At 45.7% G+C, this 8,586-nt stretch overlaps 1 non-coding gene across 1 annotated transcript; it reads left to right on the top strand.

The window, feature by feature from the left end:
• The first annotated feature begins 6,948 nt into the window (after window positions 1-6,948).
• Window positions 6,949-7,023, top strand: Trnat-cgu. Its single transcript has one exon. It is a non-coding gene; the product is annotated as a tRNA-Thr (tRNA).
• Window positions 7,024-8,586: the final 1,563 nt, after the last annotated feature.

Genomic DNA, 8,586 nt, shown 5'->3' with positions numbered 1-8,586 from the left:
CAGCAATCCGACACCAGGCCTACCGGATAGCAACCATCAACACCAACAACATCCGTTCCAGGGTGAAAATCCGCCTTATGCAGGAGATGTTCTGGGCTTCGGATATTGATTTCGCCCTTCTGCAGGAAGTTCACTTGGCTAGTCTCCCGGATATTAATGGCTATACGGCCCACGCCTCCGCGAGTGATCCTATGGGCCGCGGGGTGGCCATCTACGTCCGCCACGGGATTTGTGTGACCGATGTCGCCTTCCTTCCATCAGCTCGGGGCATGGCACTCACTGCCATGGAGACACGCATCGTTAATGTCTCCGCTCCCTCAGGCACCGACCGACGGCATGAAAGAGCCCAGTTTTATTCCGAGGAAATCGCTCCCCTATTTTTACGGCGTTATGACCATTACCTACTAGGAGATGACTTTAACAGCGTTCTGCATCCTAAAGATCAGATTCCCCACTATACTACATGCCAGGAGCTACGTATAGTGGTGCGAGACCTCCTGCTTCACGATACCTGGGAAGTACAACACGGCGACCTTTCTGGCCATACCTTTCTTACAAGTCATTCCGCAAGCCGACTAGACAGGATATATGTCTCACAAACTCATAGATCTGCGATACGGGGCGCCGAACGCTGGCCGCTGGCCTTTTCCGACCATTGTGCTTACATCTGTACGGTCCTCCATCCGCCGCAATCAGTATGGCGCAGCCGTGCGCCATGGAAACTCAATACCTCACACTTGCATGACCTGGCGTGTCGCCAACAAGTCACTGAAACGTGACAGCCTGCGAACGACGCCTTCCCCGCTACCACTCGACAGTGACATGGTGGTTGGACTGCGCCAAGCCGCCGATCCGGAGGACACTGATGAGATACGGGAAGGACATGGCCGACTGGCATCGCACCACTGTTGACTTATATTATGCGATTCTCCGAGATCTGGATGCTTAACCGCCAACCCCAGACAACCAGTTGGAACGGCAAAGAACTAAGGCGAAGATAATTGCGCTGGCACGCCGGAAATTGCAAGGGGTCGTGATACGGACGCGGCGCCACGATCACGCGGATTTAGAAATTCCATCCATGCATGATATAGTGTTCGACAAACGAAGGCGTCGTCGGCAGATCATCAGCACTCTGGCCACGCCTCATGGAACGCAGGTGACCACTCAGAACGACATCGTCCGCGCATTCGTCGAGCACTACCGTCGTACTTACAGTGATGACGACGCTGAAACTGCAGCAGACGACTCCATTTTGAATTACGTCACGCGCACCCTCCCCCACACGGAGGCGGATGCTTTGACAGTGGCGGTCACGCTAGACAAAGTCAACAACGCAATCGCCAAGGGTGCAGTCAACAGATCGCCCGGCATTGACGGCTTACCGATTGAGTTTTACCGTACCTTTCGGGACCTCATGGCCCCACGGTGGACGACTATGTATCAAGAACTGATAACATCTGACCAAGCAATCCCACCCGCCTTTGCTGAGGGCATCATTATACCAGTCCACAAACCAGCCCGTGGTTCGATGGTCACGAGTTACAGACCGCTCACCCTCCTCCATGCCGATTACAAGATTTTCGCGCGCTTACTGGCAATGCGGCTCCGAACTACACTCCCTCATATCCTCTCGCCAGAACAAACGACGCCTGGCGGACAGATTAACATACAGACTGCCACAGGGGAATGCCGCGACTTAATTGCGATAGCGGCGGCCTGCAGGCACCGGACAGCGGTCGTCGCTATAGACTTCGACAGCGCCTTCGATAAAGTGCGTCATCGTTTCCTGTTTTCGGTGGCAGCCCGAATGGGCATCCCCCCTCCGTCTCTCGACGTCATCCGGCGTCTTTACGACAGTGCCAGTTCACGTGTCCAAGTCAATGGACGTATAGCAGGGCCGGTACCTATCTGCCGTTCGATACGGCAGGGGTGCCCCCTCTCTACCCTCCTGTATGCTATTTCCCTTGAGCCCCTTATTGGGGGCTTGACGACCAAGCTCTCTGGCCTCACTCTACGCCAACACACTTTTCGCTGTCGGGCATATGCTGATGACCTCCTCCTCCTCATTCGCTCCGGCTCTGAGATTCGGGATGTCCTCGAATTGATTACCCGTTATGGGGCTGCCGCTGGCAGTGCCATGAATGTCGCCAAATCTTCTGCAATGCACATTGGACGAGGCCTCCAGGAGGGTGAAGTGGCACCACTGCCGTTTGTGCGGACTTTCCGGTACCTGGGCATTACCTTTACCCCCACGGTCATACGTACGGCGGCAACGAATTTCCGTCGCCTGTTACACGTCATCCGCAACGACGTCCGCCAGAACCTCTTGCGCCGCCAGGACACACTTCAACGGGTTGCGTTTATTAATCTTTATGTGGCATCAAAATTGGTTCACATCGCGCAAGTTCTCCCTCTGCCAACTGCAATTGGGCGCAACCTTCAGGCGGCTTTTGGCTATTATCTCACGGCTGGTTCAATGTTTAAAGTCCGTTATGAGACACTTACCCTGCCCTCACGGTATGGTGGCGTCGGGCTCGTCAATGTGCGTATGCGAGCTGCAGCCTTGTACATGAGTACCATGAGAAAACAGTGGATGGGCCAGGGTACATCTCTAACACGCAGCTTGCTTGAGGTCCTCCTACCTGCTTCCACCTCACCACCAGTGTCTGTCGGCCATATCGTGCCTCATTTGTCCCATATTTCGACCTTTTTCGTCGACTACAGTTACATACATACCAGTCTCCCAGATACACGCCCACCTAGGACTAAGGATTTTTGCAGCCTGTTGCTGCACTGTGTTCCCCGGAATGTGATGGAGACCAAACACCCCTCCATCCAGTGGCCCATAGTGTGGACTAACGTCCACCAGCCCTTCCTCCCTACGAACGTCCGGGCACTGTGGTATCACATAGTCAACAGGAAATTTGCCACGAAGCAGCGCCTGCACAACATTGGCTTGTCAGAATCCCCTCTTTGTCTCCTTTGCCAGCAACTGGACACTGATGAACACCGTCTGACATGCGCCTCATCGCAAGATGTATGGCGCTTCGTGCAGCAAATCATTGCCTGCTATCTCCGGGTGCCACCAGACACAGTCGAGCCTCGAATGTTTCTATACCCGGAGGACCGACATTTTCCCGCCGCCAAATGTCATGCTATTACGTGGGTCATAGGGTGGACGGTCGCTTATCTCTTTAATGAGGGACCTAAATCCCTCCTCGACTTCTGGACCTATTTACGAACAGCCCATGCAGCTCTCGAAAACACGCCACGTTACCGAACATTATTTGCTAACTATCTTCGAGCGGTCTTTGTTAGACCTCCACTGAGTTGGGGGGTGCCTGGCACAGAGGGCACCCACCCCTCCTCCCCCGGCGGTGTCTGAGTTTCAACCGCCTACGATCTATTCTACTTCTGACCTCCGCGGATGGGAGAGCGCGTCGCAGATTGCGCGGATTTTATTTCTTTTTGCTTTTCCTTCTTCCTTTCTTTTTCTTTACCTAGAATTTATATTTCTTTTCTCTTTCGCATATGTGTTCCCATAATTTCATGCTATTAGTGAATATTACAAAAACACATGCAAATAAATAAATAACAACGCCTTCCACTACTGTTGATTCCTGTGTCTCCCACTTCCCTAAGCACCACAGGCTCGGTGGTGGTGAGGGGGACACTGTGGCCAGGCCTCGGGTTTCGACCCCTGCCCACTTTGCCCCCCGAGCCCCCACCGGTCCACTACAAAAACTAAAAATTTAAAAAAATAAAAAAAAACTGACATGAAATGTAGAATTTTAATTTCAATATTCTATTCGAGTACATTCTAGAAGTATCAACAAATGTCAAGAATCATTGTACTGGAATGTTCTGTAACTGTATATATACTGTATGTTTTCTGGCCGGAAGCAGTTCGCTCCGCGCTCTCGTATGCTCTAGTGCTGAATAAACCTTCGTTAAGTGTTCGTCATTCATCTAATTACTCGCCGGCACGGTAGCTCAGCGTGTTCGGCCAGAGGGTTAGCTGCCCTCTGTAATAAAAAAACTGAGTTAATCGACGAACAACGAACTGAAATGGGTGTCTTGCGACGTCCGCCCCGAGCAGATACGAAGGACGAAGACGAAAAAAATGATATTAAAAAAAAAAAAAAAAGAAAGAGCAAAGGTCCCGAGTTCGAGTCTCGGTCCTGCACACAGTTAACGGTCAGAGAGCTGGTTGGCCTCTGTAATAAAAACCTGAGTGCAAGGATCCACAAACGAACTTTAACGGATGTCATGTGACGTCCGCAACGACAAAACACAACGACCAACAAAGAACAAAATGTAAAAAAAATTACACCTTCTTCTATGTGACAGTATTATTCTGTTTATTGTTAGAAAGTTCTTTAGATGTCTGTGTCACTGTTGGTCAATTTTTAACAGAGTTCTTTGATTTCATTTTAAATGATTCTGACTTGTTGGTTTCTTAATTTTTAATGAAGTACAAGGTTATCTGGAGTTCGCTCCTCCTGGTGAAGCACTTGTGTTATGTTTGTTTTAAATCATGTTAAATTACGATCAAACTGTTAAGTCCACCTCTCGATCCCAGTACTGCCACTCCTGAAATCGTTACAGTAAGCTACAACACTTAAAAAACTGAATGATTTCAGCTAGAGCGACAGTAAAGTATTGAAATCTGTCACACTGAAACATGAACTGAATTGAGTAACTGAAAATTTCATTTGATAATAAAAAAACAAGACTGCCATCACTTCTGAAGTCAGTTTCTTCTCTCTGTGCTTCAAATACAATAAACTCGAAACTTATCTTGTTCGTGAACATAGCTCTTTACAATGCACTCGAAAATATTTAAATTAATTTCAGAGGAGCGAAAAATAAGTTCACAAGAGTTTCGAATTACATAAACAGAGAACATATATTGTTCGTAAAATTAATACAAAATCTCATATTTGACATACAAGTGCCTATCAATAGACTACAAGAGGCGATGTGACCCCATATGCACAAGAGACAAAGAAAGTCACCCAATATTCTTATTAACATCAATGCTACTGATTTAATGAGTGGAAAAGCAATGATAATCAACTAAGAAACCCAGATGACTGGATAGAAACTGAATTTTGCTTATCGCGTTTTCCAGCGCAACTAATATTGACGAGATTGAGTACTTCCGTAAAGTATCTTACGTTAAGAAATGTGATGTTCCACAAAGAATCGCTACACAGATGCAGCACAAGCAAGAAATCATTTCACCCTAATCCAAAACGTAGTGACTTCAGTGTTTCCATTTCTCTGTCAGTAGACAAAGCGTCAGTACTAAAGAGATCGGCACGTCCTCACAGTGCCACGCGGAAGAACAGAATGTGCTGCTTAGTCCAGTTTCCATGCGGCTCTTGGGGCTGGAATCAGCCCATCAAACATTTATATTGGTCCGTTCACTTTAGAATTGAGGCGACTTGAATAACACACGCCCTACAATTTCCATCCAAAGATAAGCTGCTCTAGGAGACAAATTACTGAGGTTCTTTGAGACGGATAAGTGTTGAGCGATACTAAATGAACACATAACATGAAAAGTGTCTAACAGCATACGACTTTCAGGGGACAGAAGTCGCCAGAGAAAAAGCTGACTATGGTGATAAAGTAACACTGGAAGAGAAGAAGGTAACAAACTTTTAAAAAATGAGTAACAAAATTCTTTACCCTTGTATTTCCAATAAAACTCTAGGAAGTGCTGAGAAGCAGTGGCTCAAAATTATTTAATGTGAAAGCTCTTAAAGTTCTTTAAATAAAACATACCTGCTTAACGTTCTACATCTTTATTCTTCATTTCTACAGATTTATACCTCAACATAGCCACTACGGTAACGAACACGTTTCTCCCAACGAGAGACCAGTTTGTTGATACTGTCAGTGTGGAACGTTTGACGTTGTTGTCATAGCCACAACCTCACCTCTACTTGCACCGCTTCATCACTACCAAAGTGAAATCCTCAAAGGTGATCTTTAAGTTTTGGAAACACATGATGAGGTTAGCGCCACCATTCCTTCATTATGATCATGAACAACCCAACATCGCACATTACTGACATCGATACAGTCATCAGCGTATGAAGCTTTCATTCTTCTACGGATTCCAGTCGGAGGCAAGTCTTCTGCCGTTAGAAGCTGGATTACAGCACGCCGTTTCTCACCATCGATATAGTTACGTTACACACTGCCATGTTGCACGCTACAGATCCAATTTCTCTAGCGGAAGAGGGTTGCAGTTTGCGTCAGCTCAACCGATACAGAGAACAGAATAAAAAAATCGGAGGCATTGCTTTTCAAAACGCACTTATTACAGTTATTAATTCCTTAGATCCCCCATATACCTTTCTGTCACATATTTTGATTACGATAGTTGAAGATACATTGTTTACTGGTCCATGAGTCAAAGGAAGTCTCTCACAAAAGACGGGAACATACCAGAATTTAAGAAAAAAAGGAGAAAAGTACTATCGCAGAAGTACAGGAACTGAAATAGTGAGGCTCTTTCTGTTATAAAAAACCATCATGTATTAGCACGTACAAGTACTTTATTTCCGTCAGTTCATGAGCCCAAGCGAGCAGTAAACAGTCGTGAAAACACACTTGACCTCTTAGCAACAAATAATCCTGAGCTAATAACAAGCATCAAAATAGACACTAGGATTATATACTTACATGGATACACCATATCCATATATGTATATAGTCCTGGCAATACCGGCCATCCCATGACCTCCTTCTTCTGTGCGGATGCACACATGTTACCCGAACTCTTGCAGGACTTGGTAAGAATGTCTTCCACGAGTAATGAGTGTGTTGGGTAGGGACCCTACGAATGTAGTGTGTGGACATATAAGGTGAGAATGTGGGTCTCGCGGGAGGCGCGAGCGAGATAGTCTCTGCACTCACACTATCCTGTCTGCCCTCGGTGGCTCAGATGGATAGAGCGTCTGCCACGTAAGCAGGAGATCCCGGGTTCGAGTCCCGGTCGGGACACACATTTTCACCAGTCCCCGTTGATATATATCAACGCCCGTTAGCAGCTGAAGGTATCAACATATAATTCTAATTTCATTTGATACAGGGATTAGTGAACCCAGGGTTGGTGTAGCGAGACTGAATATTGTAATCCCCAAATCCTCGAAAAATGATCGAAAAATATACCTATTCAAAAAAGCAGATAAAAATTCACTCGACGGCTTCCTGAGAGACGATCTCCACTCATTCGGAAGTGTAGACCAGATGTGGCTTAAATTCAAAGAAATAGTGTCTGCAGCAATTGAGAGATTTATACCAAATAAATTAACAAACGACGGAGCTGATCCTCCATGGTACACAAAACGGGTCAGAACATGGTTGCAGAAACAACGAAAGAAACGTAGTAAATTTGAACGGACGCAAAATCCCCAACATTGGAGATCTTTTACAGAAGCTCTAAATTTAGCACGGACTTCAATGCAAGATGATTATAATAGTTTCCACAACGAAACTGACAGAAAATCCAAAGAGATTCTGGTCCTATGTGAAGTATGCTAGCGGCAAGACACAATCAATGCCTTCTCTGCGCAATAGCAATGTAAATACTATCAACGACAATGCTGCCAAAGCAGAGTTACTAAACACAGCTTTCCTAAATTCCTTCACAAAGGAAGAATGAGTAAATATACCGCAATTCGAATCTAGAACAGCTGCCAACATGATTAACGTAGAAACAGATACCCTCGGAGTAGCGAAGCAACTTAAATCACTTAATAAAAGCACGTCTTCTGGTCCAGACTGTATACCAGTTAGGTTCCTTTAAGAATATTCTGATACAACAGCTCCATACTTAACAGTCATATACAACCGTTCGCCCTACAAAAGATCCGTATCCAAAACTTGGGAAGTTGCACAGGTCACACCGATATCCAAGAAAGATAATAGGAGTAATCCACTAAATTACAGGCGCTTATCATTAACATCGATATGCAGCTGGATTTCAGAACATATATTGTGTTCGAATATTATGAATTACCTCGAAGAGAACGGTCTATTGAGACACAGTCATCACGGATTTAGAAAACATTATTCTTGTGAAACACAACGAGCTCTTTACTACACGAAGTGTTGAGTGCTATTGACAAGGGATTTCAAATTGATTCCCTACTTCTAGGTTTGCAGAAGGCTTTTGGCATTGTACCGCATAAGCGGATTGCAGTGATATTGCGTAAGTATTGAATATCGTCTCAGTTATGTGAGTGGATTCGTGATTTCCCGTCAGAGAGGTCACAGTTCGTAGTAACTGACGGAAAGTCATCGATTAAAACAGAAGTGATTTCTGGTGTTCCCCAAGGTAGTGCTATAGGCCCTTTGCTCTTCCTTATCTATATAACGATTTTGTTGACGCCCACCTATAAAGAGAGAAACGATCATCATAATAAATAAGGAAAATCAGAGCTCGCACCGAAAAATCTAGGTGTTCGTTTTTTCCGCGCGCTGTACGAGAGGAATAACAGAGAATTATTGTGAAGATGGTTAGATGAACACTCTGCCAGGCACTTAAATGTGATTTGCAGAGTA

Source organism: Schistocerca piceifrons, chromosome 8, assembly GCF_021461385.2.
Source record: "Schistocerca piceifrons isolate TAMUIC-IGC-003096 chromosome 8, iqSchPice1.1, whole genome shotgun sequence".
Classification (NCBI taxonomy): Eukaryota; Metazoa; Arthropoda; class Insecta; order Orthoptera; family Acrididae; genus Schistocerca; species Schistocerca piceifrons.
This window is presented reverse-complemented; position numbering and strand designations above follow the sequence as displayed.